Here is an 18,819-nt window from a genome sequence, read left to right as displayed (position 1 = left end):
GTCTCTGGTTCTCCCTCTGTTGTTGTCAAGAGCACATTTTCTTGAGCAGATACAGCTGCCAGGTCTTGTGACAGCAGCCAGGAAGACCAGACGTGGAGAGAGACAGAGAAAAAAATAAAATAAAATCAGGGAGCAACGATAAAACATTCTACCATCCCTCAAGCAGCTTCCTCTTCTGCTTCTCTTTGGTTTCAAAGCTGCTTTTACCTGCTGTTTACCAGATCAGTCTGCAGCACAACACACCAACTCAACCAATGATTAAAAGCACCCAAACAGACAGAGAGCAGAGCAGAGGAAAAAAAAACCCACATTCTTTTCTACCACCATGCAAAAGGCGATCAGTTACACAATAATCCACACAGCTACAGTTTCACTTTTACTGCAAACAAATGTGTGACAGTGAACCCACTGTCAATGATGTATGTCGTGAAGCGCCCCGATGCATTAGGACATGTTTTTGTCATCACAGACCACAGGTCAGCGTACAATGATGTCTACAATCATGGAGAAAGACTCGGTGAAAAAAATTCACTCTCATTGGTTACTATCTTGGCAAATCAGCAGAAGGAGGAAGGAAGACCAATTGATTTTTAAACATTTAAAATGGCGGCCAAAGAAGCTGCACTTATTGCAGTTGAAAAGCCGAACACTGCACCAAGACAATTTCAAGTTACACTCTTATGTAGTTAGTTTTCACAAGGTAAGCGATGTTTATTGGATATTATTAGCACTCTGCAAAGAGCAGCAGCTAGTATTAGTTTGGTAACACTTCACTTCCGAAAGCTGGAGCCTGTTGAAGTTTTCTGGGTTCTGTGAACTTTTCTGCCATAACACACATTTATCCTATGCATGCTAAGATGCTAACGTCATCAGACGGACTCACAAACGACCAAAGTCCATATGTAATCCATGGAAAGATTTTAGTCTGAACCAAAGTGAGGCTAAAAATAGATTTTTAAGTCTTGCATTAACCAAAGGTCCGACTATTTTACTCCTCCTTTCTTGGCACTGGTCATTCCTTTGTACAATATCATGGTTCAAAGTTAGTAAAGAATGACTTTTACAGGCCTTGGATGAGCAGCAGCTGCTCAACAGTGTCCTGCTTACAGTCTAAACACACAGAACACACGCTCACACAAGAGCAGCCTTTGTTGGGTGGCGAAGTTACACTGCAGGGGTCTGAACTGTCGAGCGCACATCTGTGACCTTAGGGTGGCAGCAGCAGCAGCAGCAAGTGGCACTCTGTGTGTGTGCAACATTTTTAAGGATTTCCAACAAGCAGGAAGAGTTATGTCGACTCCTCTCACACACTCACAAAGACACACACCACTCTATGCTCCAACACTCATGCCAAAACGCCCCTTACCCAAATACAAGACAGTGTGACCCCCACCTGCAGCACCTCAAACAGAGGGGTCAAACTGTTAATGAGGAAAGAAGGGGGTCTGTTGACTCAGTACATACTCAAACACTGCTGGTGTGTGTACGTAGCTGCCAGCTTTCACTCTTTTCACACTAAGCACTAATCAAGGTGTCATGTTGCCAGACAAGAGGAAATGAAAGTCACTGTCTAAAGTTATTTCACCAGATACAGAATCGCACATTTTTAACATGTTTCCCTTTTTTTTTTAAAAAATCAGCTTTAGTGAACATTTGGTCAGAGAGGAGGACAGAATGTGCAGAACAGAAGATGTGCCTGCAACCAATTCACTGTGTCTATAAATTTTGTTGTAAAACTGGAACTTTTCTCAACATACATAGGAGGATCATTCATGAAAAGGATGATGTCATAGATATAAATTGCTTTGAACATAGCTTTGAAAGACACAAGACCGACTACCGACTATCATCTGTGTTCTTTCATCTCCTCTCCTGGCTATTATTCTATAATGGTTCTATTCTCATCTGGTGATCTTTGTGGACTCCTGCAGGAGGGTGGGGGATTGCACTGTGATCAACTTTAGGATGGAGCAGGAAACACCTCAAGAGTAGGTGGCACACAAAGAATTTCTATAAGACATCAACCCAGGACAATAAATAATTGGACAGGAAGTGTAGCCCTCTATTTCCACTTGTAGAGAAAGAAACAGCAAAACCCTCCATGTGTCAGCATGAAAGCATTTGCAGAGGCTTTTTGTCTACAAAGAATCAGCTAATCTCCCCCTCAAGACCGCTCATGAACCACTCAAACTCCCACAGGATGAATAATCCTAAAGAAAGGTGGTAGATTATCTGTAACTAGCTCTGGATTATGGAATATAACAGTGTGTAATTTACCACTGAAGATGACTCAGTATCATAACATGTCTGAACATGAACAGAGACAACAACCCTGAGCCTGAGGAGAAAATGGAGACAGAGATAGAAAAAGAATGCAGATGGAGTTAAAGCAGAGCAGAGCTGGACCTCCCCTGATAGTGAGAGTGACCCTTCCTGGAGGTCAGTGACCCCAGGCCTTAAAAATAGCCCCTTGGGGAGCCACACACTGGCAGGGGTGATTAACAACATGGTGGACAGACATCAAGGGCACCACCACGCCATTGGTGGTGTGGTGGCAGCAAAGGAAACAGTAGAAAGCAGACCAGTTACAGCGGTTTAACTTTAATGTTTTTACTGTGAGTGATGTTTGAGTGCTGCTTAAATGGAGACAGATGGAATTTTAGGCTGAGATGGCCAAAAGACACAGGATTTATAGACAAAATATGGAATTGGGGCATGATGATGATGATGTTGATTTTATCCTTCCTACGTAAGACAAGCAGAATGTAAGTGACTGTTCTTCTCAAAATAAGATATTTTGGAAATAAACTCATCCCAATAGTGATATACAGTCAAGCTGCAAGCACCTTTGCCTTTGTTCTAAATGCCGAACCTTTTTCTCACTGTGTTTCTATGTCTTCCTCTTTTCAAGTCAACATATAGCTTTATACCCAAAGCTAATTGGATCGAAAGTCTTGAACTTATCCCCTCGTTCTTAGAGTGTTTTATCTTGGTGAATAATTGGAATCAAGATTTTCACATCATTAATTCCGCTTAGTGGAAGGGTCATAAGCCTGACAGTCCCTTGGCATTTTCATTGAACCATTCTGAAGGTGAGCATTTGTTGTTCCTATGTATGTGTGTGTGTTTATGCTTATGTGTATTCCAGTGTTAAAGAAAATGTGTGTGTGTGTGTGTGATGAGTAGGCAGGCAGACCAGCCCCAGTACGCTTCACACACGGCTGAGCCTTGTGTGGGAGTTATCACACAAGCCCAATTAGCATGACAACTAATTACTGTTTCCTCGGCCCCCTCCCTCAGCTAAGCAAGTCATTAAATTAAATCAACACACTGGCCTTTCCAGTGAAAACAACGCTTTAACAGAGTAATAATGAACAACTGGCGCTTGTTGTTTATGTGTCCTAGGTTTTCTTCATAGTGTGGACTGCTGGTGTCTTTTGAAAGCTGAGGAAACTTCAAACAGCAGCGTAGGAATTACCTCTGGGCAAGAGTGAGAGAGAGAGAGAAAGGAGGAAGACAGAGGATGACAAGAGAGAGAGCGCGAGATAAACACACAAAGTGATATGCATGGGCATTAGGGAGATCACCGAGAACAACAGAAAGAAAAGAAGATGAAGGTCTGCCTGGGGTATGAAGTGCATGCTAACCAGATACGAACAATCAAAACTCCTCCAACAGCTCATGCAGTGAAAGCTATACCAGCCTTTGACACAATAATGTAACACAGTATGATAATTGGTGCTTTTAATGTCTCTTATCCTGACTTCCTGTAATTTCTGCTGCACATAGAAGATCAGAGAATCCATATCAGTGCCAGAAGTGGTGGATGAAAACATGGTTAACTGACTGCAGTGATCATCATTAGAGGCTCCAGCCATTGTTGCAGCCATGGCCGTTGTTAATGTTTTATGTAGCCAACTGTAGATTCTGATTCTCTCATTCTTCACGTTCTTTTAAGTGACATTGAATTGTGTACTCACATACATGTTGGCTGACTACATGTAAACACTCTACAGCCAATCATAAGCTGCCTCCTGTGTCCATGAGCCTAACACGTCATTATCCACGCTGTAACTTGTGTACTGGTAATTGCAGGCCCCCTTTCATGTGCTTAGTGGGCGCAAAAGAGCTAATATAAAAACAAAGCATATTTCTGCTAAGCCCTGGATTTCCAGATTCTCCATGCAGTGAACGCCTCCATGGCCATGTGGTTGGTGATTATGTTACACTATTATACATGTGTGTGTGTGTGTGTGTGTGTATGAACTGAAATTCCAGGGAGTTTTAATCAGGCACCACTGAAAGGACAGATGTTGTTTTGGATGTAAGCTAGCTTCCAAAGGTATGAGCAGCACTGTGTGAAAGGGCACTGTCCTTTAACTGAGTGTGAACTGTGTTTATTGGTGACGTGAGTGTGAAGTAGAGAAAAGGCAATATGAGAAAAATACATGGCTTCTGTGTAAAAACAGCGTCCACCGCAGGTGTGCTTGAAAATAACAAGAAAAGGGTTGTTTTGTTTGTTCAAATGAGGCCACAGGTGCGGGTCTCACGATGGATGGAGGTCACGAGACTCAGCCTGCAGCTGTGCTGGTGTCAGGATGGCACTGCCAGGCTGAGAGCTGATGTCCACTGTGTTACCTCACTCTGCACATGATGTGCTGTGGCAGGACAGTTTCACAACATGTAAGAGCATGTAAACACTCTTCTGTCGTCTGTGTTACCTTTAAAAAAAACACCACATGCTGGTCATGATGATTATTTTTTTCCTGTGCAAGTCAGCACAGCTTTTGTTTTTTAGTTTTCTTATTAATCACTGCTCTCTTGCTTATCAGTAGTTCTTGGGGGATGTTTTGACCTCTTCCACTTTTCTAGTCCTACTACTTCCTTCCTCCGTGTTTCCCTGCATGTCCCTCTATCTGAGAATTAGGCAGTAAAACAGGACATATCAGTTCCCCCTGCTGTTGGCAAACATACTTACAAGCCACAGACACACACACATGCCCTCCTCGTCCATGCAGGACTCTGCACTGTCTATTAAACATCCTTTTGAGTCAAGTCAGCCAGTCTGCCATATGTTAGCCTCTGAGCTAGATACTGTAAAAATAGGCTTGGTCTGGATGTTATTAATGTGACCATGTGTGCTGTGAACACACTGCATAATTATCCCCTGCAGTTTCATCCAAAGCTCAGTTTTATAGTATTCACTTCAGGTTTATGGAGCTCAAACACGCATTCACTGAGATAGAATGCATTTACTGTACGACTCCAAAGCTAACAAGACAGTAGCCAGTGGGGCTCGATAAACATTTTATGGGTCTGTCTCTGCGTTGTTTCTCTGCCTAAATACTCTAACCTGTTGACTCAGCCAATGTTAGCATGGGTAGGATACTAAATATTGGTTCAACAATAAACAAAAGAATATGTTAGTCTTGTTATTGGCTGCATTGCAAGGTGTTTAAATACACTTGTAAAAGATGTATATGTTAAAGCAGCCACTTTGATTAATGGACACTAAAGAGAAACAGCATAAAAATGAATACACTTGTGAGTCAGGTGTGAGAAGGATTCTGGGGTGAATGTGAGACACATTATCCCCACATAAACAGACACAGATACACAACCTACTGTACACTCTGCCATTTATTCACTGACAGAAACTGCAAATCAAATCTAAAAATACCCAAATCCCACAATCATAATCCTTACATATAAAAATAATTCACACACTGAGCTATGTATCATTTACACAGCATCACTATCCCGGTAGATTTATATCACATAGCTGCAGACATGGCTGACATTTGGTTATGTATTAGATGTTATAATAACTTGTTACTCAGCCAGCCGCAGCCTGCTGTGGTACAGCCTGCTGTAATTACTGTCAGTATTCACGCAGCCATCATATATCTCACACACACACACAACCCGCGACACATGATCTGTCACACATCTTTGGCCATTTGCACATTAGAGGCAAATAAACAGCCTTGTTAAAATACATGCTGACACACACACAAAAAATGATTCTGACTTATACTGGTGGAAGAATATCCAAACCTCAGAGTGCAGAAGGATTTTCAACACAAACACGGCTCTCACTGCTGAGTGCTGTTGAAGATATTGGTAAGTACTTGGCCAGTGTGAGAGTGGAATAGTTTCCGAAAAATATTCATAATTTTAAAAGTCCAAAAGGAAAATGTAGCTGATGTTTTCCCCGTTTAACAAAAACAATGTAAGAAAATATTAGCATTGATTTTTAGTCAAACCAAATCATTCCCTTAACACATTAGAGTTATTGTCAGCACTGCACACTACACTCACTCAAACACACAGTAAAGGGACTGAAACAAGTGTCTCCTGTTAAACAATGAGGGACTAAACAAATCCCAGGTTCCCTCGTGTATAAGCTTTACATACTAAAACCTTTTTAAACACACAGTATGATCAGGTCTAGAAGCGTCTTAGTTCTTCAGGTACTTGAGTGTATATAGCTGCTTGGCTCTGCACTGTGTGGAGTGGTCAGAGAATATTATATAAGTCATCCCTGCAGACATCACTAGCCAGTTTGGCCTGGAGCCTATTGACCACAGCACATTCAGCTGCTTCCACATTTTATTCCTCATCATTTATTATTCCTTCTGGCCTCTTCTCTCTCCTTCATCCATCTATTTCACTTTATAAAATCACAGCGAGACTTCTCGTCTTTAGCTTGCATCTGTGCTTTTAACTGATGAATGTCCAATTGAGACTCGTTTTTAAACTGTAGTTTCCCATTTCATTTTTCTAATTTGTGCCAAAAGCTTAAACTTGCTGTATTGCCTAACACGGTTAAGAACGCTTATTTATAAACGGCACAGATGACTGACAGGCGGGACAGCCAATCAGCTTCTACACCGGTGTCTCATTCAATAACACTCCCGTGTGTTAGTGGTTGTGTGTTTGTGTGTATAGCTCTCTTTCAATCTGTCTCTGTCTGTCTGGTTGGCTGCTTACTCAAAACTCAACCACACAACACACAAACATAATGCAAGCTCAGCTCAACCACTGTAGTCCTCCACTTTCACAGGAATTTCCCCCCATTTTACCCAGAGGATCCTGCTTACACTGACAGAATCTGAACCCAGCAGCAGCGTCCGGCCACAAAAAAAAAAAAAAAACACACACACAAAACAAGACGTGTATTTTCCTAATTTACTAAAAGAGGTTCACATGGTGATGCTCAAAGCACTGGACAAACATGATGCTGACTGTGATGCTCATGTAAAGAGAAGAAGAAATTTCTAAGGGTGAATATTGATTAAAAGGGAAATGTTCAATTAGGATTAAGTATTTGTTGAATGAATGTTGCCCTCCCCCTCAACATGAATCCAGGAAAGAGAAACAGCTGTGGCGGAAGCATCATTGGCACCCAAACAAACAAACATCCATAGCTGAAGCGGCCTTGAGCCAGCCCCTTAACCCCTCAACCACTCCCTGAGCTTCCCCTGATCCAGGTATACTCACTGCTCCTTATTTGTGTGTGTTCTAATGGATGGGCTAAGACAAATTTCCACTATAAATATGTTCCACTATAACACATGTTCTTTTTTTTACCCACATAATAGGTTGAGTGCTTTTGTAACAATCCTGCTTAAATGCCTTCTTTAAAAAAAAAAAAAAAAAAAAAACATGAACAATTAAAAATACTATAAAACATAAAATAATCTTTCACTGGTTGCAATTTTGTTCTGTAATTGTCTGACTCAAAACCTTTGAGGTGGTAAAAGGACTTGGGGGTTACCATGGTGACGGCCCAAAGCTTGGCAGTAAGCTGAGGTGATGCTTGCATCAGCCTGACGAGACCTCATTACGGGCCGGTGGGGAGTCCTGTCTGAAATCTCTGGTCCAGACGGTCACTCAGACCTAATTAACACACCTTACTGACTCGCACGACTCAATTCCTCTGTGGCTCTCTCTCTCATGTTATCCAATGTCCCCTCTGATCTTATCAGTGTGCCAACATGCAAACACAAACAACAACAACAACAAACAACCCCACATTCAGGCTGATAAACTGAGACAAATGGAGCGGTCGGTGGTCATTAGCTCTGCAGGTTTAACAATCGTCCTTCCAGTCTAGGTTAGAGGCCAGCCAATGCACCAACAAAGAGTCTGCTCCACTGCCTTCCTCACTCTCCTGGAAGAGCGGAGCTCCTCTGGAGTAAAGACTCTCAGCAGGTCCAGTATAAAGGTCAAAAAGCCCACTGAGTTTTAATGCATCTTGGATAAAACAGTTTATTTTCTAGTTTTATATAGAAGGAGAGGCTGATCTAAGACATCTAATTGACCTAGCAAAAGAAACAAAACATCATCAGGCAGGGCATTTATGGTCAGAGGGATGAGGTCCTTAGAGGATACTCGAACACACAAATATACACACACTCACAGGAGCCCTGTGTTGGCACAGAAGTGTTGTGCCGCAGGGTTTGGTGCTGAGCCCATGCAGGATAAAAACGTATCTGTATCCTGTGGTGCAAAGCTGGCATCCAGCCGAAAACCAAGTAGTATTTACCTTCTTTCAATGCGATTATACAGGAGTTAGTGTCTCTTGCACCAACTCTCTAGAATTTCTCAGTGCTCACCTTTCTAAGAAAATGTCAATTGAATTCCATTATAATAAATGTAGAGATAAATAGTTCCAACATGGAAACAAACTGGAGAAAGTGCTGTAGACCACAAACACCCTACTTTCAATTTGTCTGTTCTCCTTTTCTCTCCTTTGCTCTCTGTGTCAACGGCTGGAATATACAGAGGGACAGCTGCAAGATGATCTGGTCCAGATGATCTCATACCACAAAAAGTATCAGCACATATGGCTTGTAAAGCACAGGCCTGAGATTTGAAAATTAACTATTTAGCTCTCTATATGACACCTGAAAGGGGCTAAAAACCACAAAATTGCGAGCTGGGTAAAGGGTATTTCCAAGGGTGTGTGTGTGTTAGTGTGTGTGTGGCCTCTCTGACTCTGGTTTCAGAGTCTGGGAAGGGAATGTAGAGGTAAGGAAACTACCCAAATGTATGATGTGTAGACAAAATCAAGAATATTTTTAAACAGTGTATAGTGTGTCCACTATTCAAACATATCACCAAAAGCCACACAAAGAAATCTGCAGAATACACATAAACATGGTGATGGCAGGATACTCCTTCAAAAACATGTGAACATCACAAAATTTGTGTTAGCGTTTACTCACCGTACATTGAAGCTCAACCAGACCTCAGGGGATAGAGTGAGAGAGCACAGACAGAGACACACTGAAATGTAACTGCAGCTGGAATAAAGTGAGCCCAGCTCAGTCATAAGCTCCACTAGACGTCTGATTCAGTCTGTTTATGCACACACAAATGACTGGCATTAGAAAGCCATGGACATGTGGTGGAAACATGTTTACAGCTGTGGCCTGAGTCTGGGCTATGATGTCATAGCAAAGGGAAAAAGGTTGGAAAACACTGTCAGGAATGAAAAATAGGGATTTTTGTGTGAATATGTGACTGTACTAAAAGACACAAACATGAAGTCAAACAGAAAATACTGATTGAGTAAATGACAGAGAAAACAGGGGAAGGGTATGCAAGAGGACGGGGCCTAGGGGTGGGTCAGGGCAGGACAGGACAGGGGATTTACAATTCACAGCTGGAGCAACAGCTCCCCCTGGGGCCAAGCTCTGATACATACAAAAGACCTCAATAGGTCAAGTCAAGCCAATTTTGTTTATTAAGCCCTGTGACACAAATCAGAACAGTTTGACACACATGTTCCACCAAGTCCTTAAACAGAACAGATTTTGTTTTTAACAGGGTTGTCCAAAGTCACATCCTTTTCTCTAGAGCTGCACAACAACATGCAGATTTTCTTAGAAACGCAGAAAAGGTGAGGTTCCACTGCTGTTAAGGCAGCAGTCACGTTACAAGAAATACAAATCAATTTGATGTAAATGCTTCCATGCTGGTAAGCTACCAGAACATTGCACATTAATCTCTGCTCCTCCTCTCTTCTCACACTCTGGGTTTAATGTGTTTACCAACCTTTACTTTTACAACAGCCATTAAACACTTTGAGTGCAGGCAAATCCACTGGAGAAAAACAATTCACCCTGGCTCCTTTGATAAGAGTTCACAACACAGGAACAGGTTCGTGCACACAGGGACACACGTATGCTTCAGAAAACATAGTACACATATTCCTGAGCTGTATCCACATGGATGTGGTTGGTACTCCTATGATTATTTTTCCATTCATGGTAAGAGGCACAGATGTCCTGGGAAGAGGCAACCATTCATTTATGGACTGCCTGTTGTTTGAATCAGAAGCAAATGTGAGAGACAGTCCTCTGCCAAAATAGGCAGAACAACCATTCCTGTGTCCCTGTGTCACCACAGTGCTGCAGCTGGTGTGTCAAAAAGCAGGATCTAATAGGGTTAAATATCAGTTTAAACACACAGATGCCAACAGAAGCCCACAACATCACTATGTTAAAAACAGTTGCAGAAAACATGCACCAGATGCTGAAAGCTTCAAACTGTTGCTGAACAGAACGTTCTACACCATGTACATGTTACTGCTGCAAATATAAACACATGAAACCTTGAGACAGTGACATCAAATCGGATGTCAGCTGATACAATCATAGCCATTACACAGATTTTTTTTTATCTGTATGTAAACATAAAATTCTGCTTGGTGACACCATATATTTACATGATGTTTCTGTAAGCAGCGAATCACTCCTGAGCTACAAGCAGAACACTAGAGAGGGACCCATTCATCAAAGAGTTTAGATGACTATTCATTGGCAGAGGTGATTCTACAGTCCTTTATATGAGGCCCCTCTAACCAGTGTCCATCGCCATTATGTTATCAAATATATGACACCAACAAAGACTTTCTTCAGTTTATTGGCTCTTGTAGTGTATAAGAGGACTCCTACTGTAGATGCCATGCCTACTTATTCTTCCAATTTTGAAATTTTGTAAAATATCAGGAAACTGATGACTACAAGCTTTCCTTAAAACATACAGTAAATAGTTTGAACTCACCTAACATGCACAGATGCATGCTGTGTGTTGCACTGTAAGCCTTAAAATGTAACAACTTTTTCCTGCACATTTAGGCCTTCAGGATCTTTCAGAGCATTTCCAGCACTTTTGGAAATGCTTTGTTAACATGTGTGGTGAGAGTGACTTTCTCTTGCATGGCAGAGGTCTTTAACGCCTGTGAAGGATCACATGTAGGTTGTTTCGGTGGGGTCGAGGATCAGGGGTGGGGGAGCTTTAGTTATTAGTAGTGGGTCAGAGTTGTGAGAAAGTTCTGAGGGCAAGAGCTAGCTGCAGCTGATACGAGCCTCCAGGGACTTCCCCTCTGCTGAGGTCATACCTCGCTCTCCAGCGCTCGTACATCACTGCTGACATCACCACTGATCCTCGCCAAGCCGTTGCCACAGGCAACACTAACAGGAAAAAAGCATGTGTGTATGCGCCTGTTTGGTATTAAACAAGATCATCAAACTTTACTGGTGTTTTATTGAGTTAAGACTGACGTGATCTACACCATCATGCAAAAGGAAACCTCCATAAAAATCCATGTGTTCTGTTTAGGTATTAGGTATGTGCCACAGAGCTGCATGTGTGTTTGAAACAGATGGGTGAAATAGAAGCCCTGAAAGAGCTGTGCAAAAATTCATGAAATAAATTTGTGATAAGATTAACCTATGAAGTGCTAATCACTGTGCTTGACGTGTGTCTGCACGTGTGCCTTTGCGTTGGGGAGTGTGTTCCTACAGTGTATCCTTTCCCGTTGCCCCGCTGTGCCAGTCAATGCTTGGAATCCTAGCAAAAGAGGCGGCAGTGCCAGCAGCAATCAGAGCTCTTTGTGTCCACACACAGTCGCACAATAATCAGGGAATGTTCATTTTTTTTAAATAGCTGTAATCCTCCTGCCTCAATATGATGTGCAACCTGTGACACGCTCAAAACTTGGATTTAAAATTTAATGAGCTTTCAAAGGCAGTAACAGCAGATTCATGAAGAATTATGCTGTTTAACTAGAGCTAGTGAAAAGACCAGCACAGAGGGGCAGTGGTAATCTACTGGAGCAAGCTGAGCACTGAATATACTTAATGTATCTATACACTGACCACAAGCATCCATTCATAATGTATAGCACAACAATGCAAGAGAAAAAAGAACCTTAAAACTCTAACATACCAATCATCAACTTGTGTGGCAAGGCCATCAAACAATCTGACTGTAGAATGATGAATCAGGCTGCAGATAATTGGGAATGACAATTTGAGAACAGACTTTTTTTATAATAATTTCCTGTGCCTGCAGCAGAGTTCATAAGCATTTTTACATGACTCACTTTAGGGATACTCGTCCTGTTTGTTCTCAATTTTGAGACTGACATTGAGGTTTAGGTTGCGTGTGTGCCAGTCAGGATTAGTTGAACATTTGCCTCCAACGCATGTTCTGACTGAAGCTACGTTAGTGTCCATCAGTCAGTGATGACATAAAATGTTTTGGCTACCAACCCTGATCTTGCTGTTGTATGAGTGATTACAAACATGATTGGAGCTTTGGAAATAAAAATGCTCCACCGATGTCTAACAAGGGAATGAATACCTCTCTGTAATTGATACCAGATGGAGCGATGAAAGCCTGTAAGTCAGAAAGCTCATGAAATTGTGAAAGAAGAATAGTAATCAGACTTTTATACATATAGAAGGTGATGTGATAGGTGCAATTTTGGCCTGTGATGAAGCAGTAGTGTGGGTCTGACATGGGTCTGGTAGTGTGGGTCTCAGATGTGTGTGAAAAATCTCAGATTCAAGGCAATGAAAATGTGTGTGTGTGGTGCGAGGTCAGGCATCTGCCAAGATAAGAGCAGAAATACTAAAAAGGTGCAGGGCTGGGATCAAAAACTGAGGATAAGCCTATGATGCAGCACAGCAGACTCATCTGCCCTAAAATACAAAGAAGAGTGACGAATGAGAGAAAGAGAAGAGGGGGATCAGAAAAAAGCTCTCTGAAGTCACACACATATGTATTCAATCCATCCCACGAAGCTCAAGAAACAATCTTCTGAAGACATATAAAGACCTTATAAAATAAATAGCCCAGATGGCTGCATTGAAGGATTCTTCGACCTGTCAGAGCTGCTGCACTAACATTTCAAAATGACAAAGCACTAAGAATATGGTAAGCAGACTTTGACCCCTCTTCCCTGGACAAACTCTGATGACACCATATGTGTGTTTTTATGTTTCGTTTTGAACATCATATGTGGTGATATCCACAGCCCTGCTGATACATGTGTCTGGCTCCAGCCTAATGCATTGTGCCCCATTGTGGTGGTTTCTTTGTTGTGAGCTGTGGTCTTAGTGTTGTTTCATTGCTGTGAAAGTCTCCGTTGAACACAGTGTATGTGTGCCACTGCTGAGTGAATGTTTTACCCTGAACAAAACAAACCAGAGCTTTCTCTCCCAGATGAACACATTTCACTCTCCTCCACTTTGATTTGTTGGCTGGCATGCAGACAGTACAGTACGCTGCTTGTTGTGCCAAATGACACCACCTCATTAGCCGCAGCTCTCATTCTGCTTAGTGACTTACTGATGTAATGTATGGCTGACATCAGGCCGAAGGCACAGCGTGATTTCTGTCAAAACACAGACACTGACACAATCTTTCATCCCTATAGTAATGCAATACTATGCAACTATGCAATATTTAACATTTAGAGACACTTTAAACTACAAGAAGAAGCCATATTTTGGCTTCATGTCAGTGACAAAGACCAGCTATTCAGAATGCTAACCGATTCAGCAGTGACCTAAGAGGCGCTCGTGCCACCTGCATTGTAACATCATCTCTTCTTGTTTATGCACCACACAAAGATGCAGGCTTAGCTGATGGCCAGAGTTAAACTGAAGAGAAGCGGTACAGGCAGACACCGCCCAGCTGCACTGACAGAGGGAGATGAGGCAGAATTACACATGCACATATGGCAGAAACTGCACAGTCAAACAATTCCTGGGAGGCTGTCGAGGAAATGAAGGCTGGTGTTTTATCACTGTCCCAAATCATTACCACCCCCAAACTCTACAGAGGCATGTGTGCTGTGTTAAAGCCCTTTAAAGCAGATGTGAGGGAGACTTTCACCTCTTTGAATAAGTGTGTAATTTATGATGCCTATTGCATCATTAAATAAACTTGTTACCAACGCACACACACACACACGACCCTGCACAGACAGGCATACGAGTGCTTGCCCAGTTCTGGTGGGACACTGCACCAGCAGCTGACTTCTGCACTCCTGGCCTAGAAAATGAAAAACAGAATCATAAAAAATCCAATCCAGGCCAACTGATTTTCTTTTAAGTAGAGCTTTTCATTATGGTTTCAACTTCAGGGAGTCTCATCAGAGTCCTGAGCAGTGGACTGATGAGCTGGAAGGCAGCAGAGCAAAGAGACTGACAGAGAACAGGACCTGCTTTGACAGCTGAAGCCTTCTGCCAACACACCCCATTGAAAACTTGACACATGCTCAGGCTAAAGCCGTGCATGGAGCAAATACTACAACAGCATATGAGGCAGCTCAGTGGATTAATGCTGGTTTTAAAGTCAATCACATGTGTGTTTTGGAATGAGTTTGTGGATATGCGTACATAAAAATCCATGTTTTATTGCTTATTAGATGCACACATGTGACCATAATGAGCATGTGTATGAGGATGTGGGTTACTTAAGTGTGTACAGTATTCATGTTTCCTTTCTTACATCAGCCAATTACAATGACAATGTTCTTCTGAATGCAGGGAAGTCTACCAAGGGAACCTTGGCCTGAGCAAGCTCCCCTTCCTCCAATTCCTATTCCTCTCTTTCCCCCCATCATGCCTCCTTCCTCCCTCCATCCGCTCCCTTGTTCCTTGTCAGCTGGTGGGGAGATCCAGATGTGAAGGGGGGACTTGGACAGGAAAAGGACAGAGAGAGAGAGGGAGAGATAGAAATCCACATCCCCATCCCCCCCTGGTGACAGACTTCATTGTCCAAGACCTTTTGGACAAGGCCTTTAGACAAATACACACAACCAATTATGCACACCAAACAATGGAGTCCCTCTAGACGACAAGGCTCGATTGTGTATGTGTGTGTCTCCATGTTTGTGTGTATCTAACGACAAAACAAATCAATGGATGACATCTTGCAGGAGATTTGGTGTTGATATTTAGCTGGCTTATTTACTAGGGGTCTTGGCCAGGCATGAGGCTATTGTTCTTGTTCAGTGAGTAGAGAGGAGGAAATCAATAAGGACCTGAGAGAGTGAAGACAAACAGTGAGTAAGACTTGTATGCCAGCATCCCTCTTACTACTAGTTTCAGTTCTACGGGTTTTACTTACTCCATTAAATTCCCACATTTACGGGCAGAAACACAGGAGCAAATAATTAAACTCTACATGCACACAGACACACTCAGATGGAAGAGGACAGGCAGGTAATTGTGGAGAATTATTCCTGAAATTGTATACAATAGCAAACACATGTACACACACACACACACACTCCCACACAGTGTGGAGCCATATCAATTAAGTTAATAGCGAGAGTCAGCAAAAACAAAGAAAAGAAAAGCAAGTAAGGCTCTTACTACTGAGGCATAACTTTTGCCAGTTTCTCAGCATTCTTTTCACAGGCTGCCAACTACCAACTCAAAATCTCTGACTGCACATGTCCCCTCAACATACAGAAAAACCAAGAAACATGAGGAAAAATCTCTGACAGAGAAAACAAATGAATGAGACAATTCTCCGCTGACAATAGACTTAAAATTAAAATGGCATTACTCACCGCGAGGCTGCCAGAGTATTTTCCCGTCAGTCTATCTTGAGGAGCTAACACAGACTAACTAAGAATGGGAGCAACAAGTAGTGTACAGTGGAGAACAATGCATGTCTGCCGGAGCGCAGCAAAGCGTAAGCAGAGCGGAGACACAGAGAGGTCCAGTCATCGGGCTGCTGCTCACATGGGACATAGAGAGGAGGGGAAAGGAGGGAGCTACAGGATAGTCAGCACTGCCTAGGATCAGGCAGAGGGGAGGGAGGGATTTCATCCTTCACTCTGCATGTCCTGCTCTTTTCCCTCACTTCTACACAAAAATGTTTCAGCAAGTCTCAGATTTCTTGTCTGCTTCAAAATCCAGTCAGTCTGGTACACTCCCCTTCCCTTTGCCATCTCACAAATCGTCTCTTTTGTTTCTGCTGTCTTTTCACACACATGTAGCCTCTCTTTCATGTCTCTGTTGTTCAGTTATGAATAGGCTAGCAGACTTATTTATAGGCGTCTTCCTCTAGAAGTCAAAAACACTGAGCTCCACCTATAGACACACATAAGAAATGCTAAAATAACATGTTTACTCATACAAGTGACCCGGCTAACTGCAGGAGGGAGGACTCGTTCGTCTGTAATGGTCATACATGCAATCATAGAAACAGAGCAGAAAATTACAGGGCTACTGATCCTCTCTCTCTCTTTCTCTCCCCTCTCTGATGTCACTCGTTTTTTCTGCCTTTTCACTCAAAGGCCCCAATTCACAAGTGGCCCAGATACCACACTGTACTGGAGAGAAAAGCAAAGAGAGTCAGAGAAAAGAGAAACCTGATACAGCTAAAGCAACAATTATTTGAATGAGTCACTCAGCAATGAGGTTTGGGTTTTTTTTTTCAATGTTAATTTGGGACAGAGAGACCAAAGAAGAAGAAGATTGGGGGAAAATCTTCCCATTTCGGAGCACTGCACCCCCAGAAGACTCCCCGAGGTCATGGGAGAGGAGAAATGTGAAGATAAAAAAAGGACAGAAAACAAAAAAAAAAGAGGGTTGAAAGAGCAGGAGAGGACAGACATGGGTTTGGATAAACACCACAGTAACTTCTCCTTATCCCAAATCTGAACTCCCTGACATGGCAAGTCTGTCTTGCTGACAGAAACAAATAACAAAGATCTTTTTACTTGACACAAAGTGATGCTGAGTTTTGGCTTACAGTTACATATACATCACAGAAAGTGATATAGACCCATAACTGGACTGACCTCTGTAGCATTCACTACAACCCAGTCCGTTCAATCCAGATACTTCAAACAGTTCAAACAGCATAAATACAGCCATATCCGTTCAGTGACACCGCAGCCGGTGTGTATATCCCTTCTATAAACCATTATTGTAGCTGACCTGCATCCTGTTTAGAGCTGCCGTCACAACATTTAGAGAAGGAAACGCAGAGCAGAAGATTTTCACAAAAAGAGAATCTCACAGATGTGCAGCCTGACAACAATACATAAACAGACACACTGAGACAAGTGGTTTTAATGTTTCAGAACCACTGATACCTCATAGGTCAGATCCTTCAGTAGTAATCAGAACATAACCAGCCTGCATCAGACCCTATGAATAAACAAGATGCAATTTCATTATCAACACAGGCTGCATGTGCATGCAATTGAAAAGACACATTCTAGTCAGAGTAAACTGTTTATTATAGCTGTCTGTGCTGTAGCAGGTTGCATGCTGGCAGGTAAAGGATCAAAGAGTCTTTGCATTCCACTGTTGCTGGAGGCTGAGGCACTTTACTGTTGCTTTGATTGCATGACTGTGCAGGTCACTCTACTTCTGAACCAACCAGTCAGCCTGCAAGCTAATCTGCCATACACTCTAGAGTAGTCTGTGTGTTTTTTTTTAACAATATGTAAATATCATGATTATTCTATGAAAAGTAATGTATTGGACAATGCTTACACGTAAGTATTTAAATGTGAGGACCACCAAAATATTCTCATTTCAGCGTCCTTTAATGTGGGTCCTCACAAATACATCTGGACAAGCATGCATAGCAAATAGACACACCAAATAATGCTTCCATCCCTTCAGATCCTCACAATTTGGTTAATAAAAGTACAGACACACATGTATCAGAGCCAAGCGAAAAGAAACAAAAAAAAACTCATCAGTACACTCAGAATCAATTAGCAGAATGTAAATAGGCAATTCAATTACTTTTAGCACCATCCTTGTTCCTCCCGAGGCAAACAATCAACCAGCAGACACAAATTAACTCTGAACAAGAGTACTTGTCTAAAACCTGATCACCCACAAGCGAGAGATAGGAGCACTGTGTGTGTGTGAGTAAACCTTGTGCACAAAAGAGTTTGATCAGAAGTTCAGAAATGAGCTAACCATGCTGCAATACAGCTGAAGACTTCAAGCAGTATTCAAATGCATTCCATGACCCAGTTTGAAATTTCCCTAATATTTCCTGCCCTTCTAGCACACACACTTTCAGAATACTGATCACTGTGACCGGAGATAATGAGACATACTGTATATTAACACATCCATGCCTGTACACACAACTTCCCTTCACCATCTGCTGTAGCCTGACAAGACTGGGTAATGAGACTGCACACTCGCAAGAAAAGAGAGGAAGAGAGTCGAAGGACAGGGGAAGCTTCAGACAAAATGGGAGAGAATCTCACAAAATCTCAGTACAAATGCGTCGCCACGTGCACACCTGCAGGTTTTTTTTTCTTTAAATGCATCACAGGATTTTATGACAGCTCAACTGTGCCTGACAAAATTCAAAAGCATTCATGAATTTTAAACAAGTGGTTAAGGAATTTAGCAGCAACATCACATTTAAAGCAATTTATATGCAAATGTGTGACAAGTGGCAAAGCACAGGAGAAGAATTAGTGCACGTTCAATGACTTAACTGACCTGCAACACTAAT

The 18,819-nt window shown here is 42.2% G+C and overlaps 1 protein-coding gene across 6 annotated transcripts in view; it reads right to left on the bottom strand.

Moving 5' to 3' along the window:
• sash1a (SAM and SH3 domain containing 1a) overlaps positions 1–18,819 on the bottom strand; it is a 136,528-nt gene that overhangs the window by 43,148 nt on the left and 74,561 nt on the right. Inside the window, exon 1 of one of the 6 annotated variants that reach the window (XM_028396596.1) lies at positions 15,887–15,985. The exons of 4 other annotated variants lie outside the window; for them this stretch is intronic. The gene's annotated coding sequence lies outside the window, so the exon portion shown is untranslated. Of the gene's footprint in view, positions 1–9,233; positions 9,359–15,886; positions 15,986–18,819 lie in introns of those variants that run through there. One more of the 6 variants, XM_028396595.1, reaches the window with a different exon arrangement.

This window comes from Parambassis ranga, chromosome 24 (genome assembly GCF_900634625.1).
Source record: "Parambassis ranga chromosome 24, fParRan2.1, whole genome shotgun sequence".
NCBI lineage: Eukaryota > Metazoa > Chordata > Actinopteri > Ambassidae > Parambassis > Parambassis ranga.
This window is presented reverse-complemented; position numbering and strand designations above follow the sequence as displayed.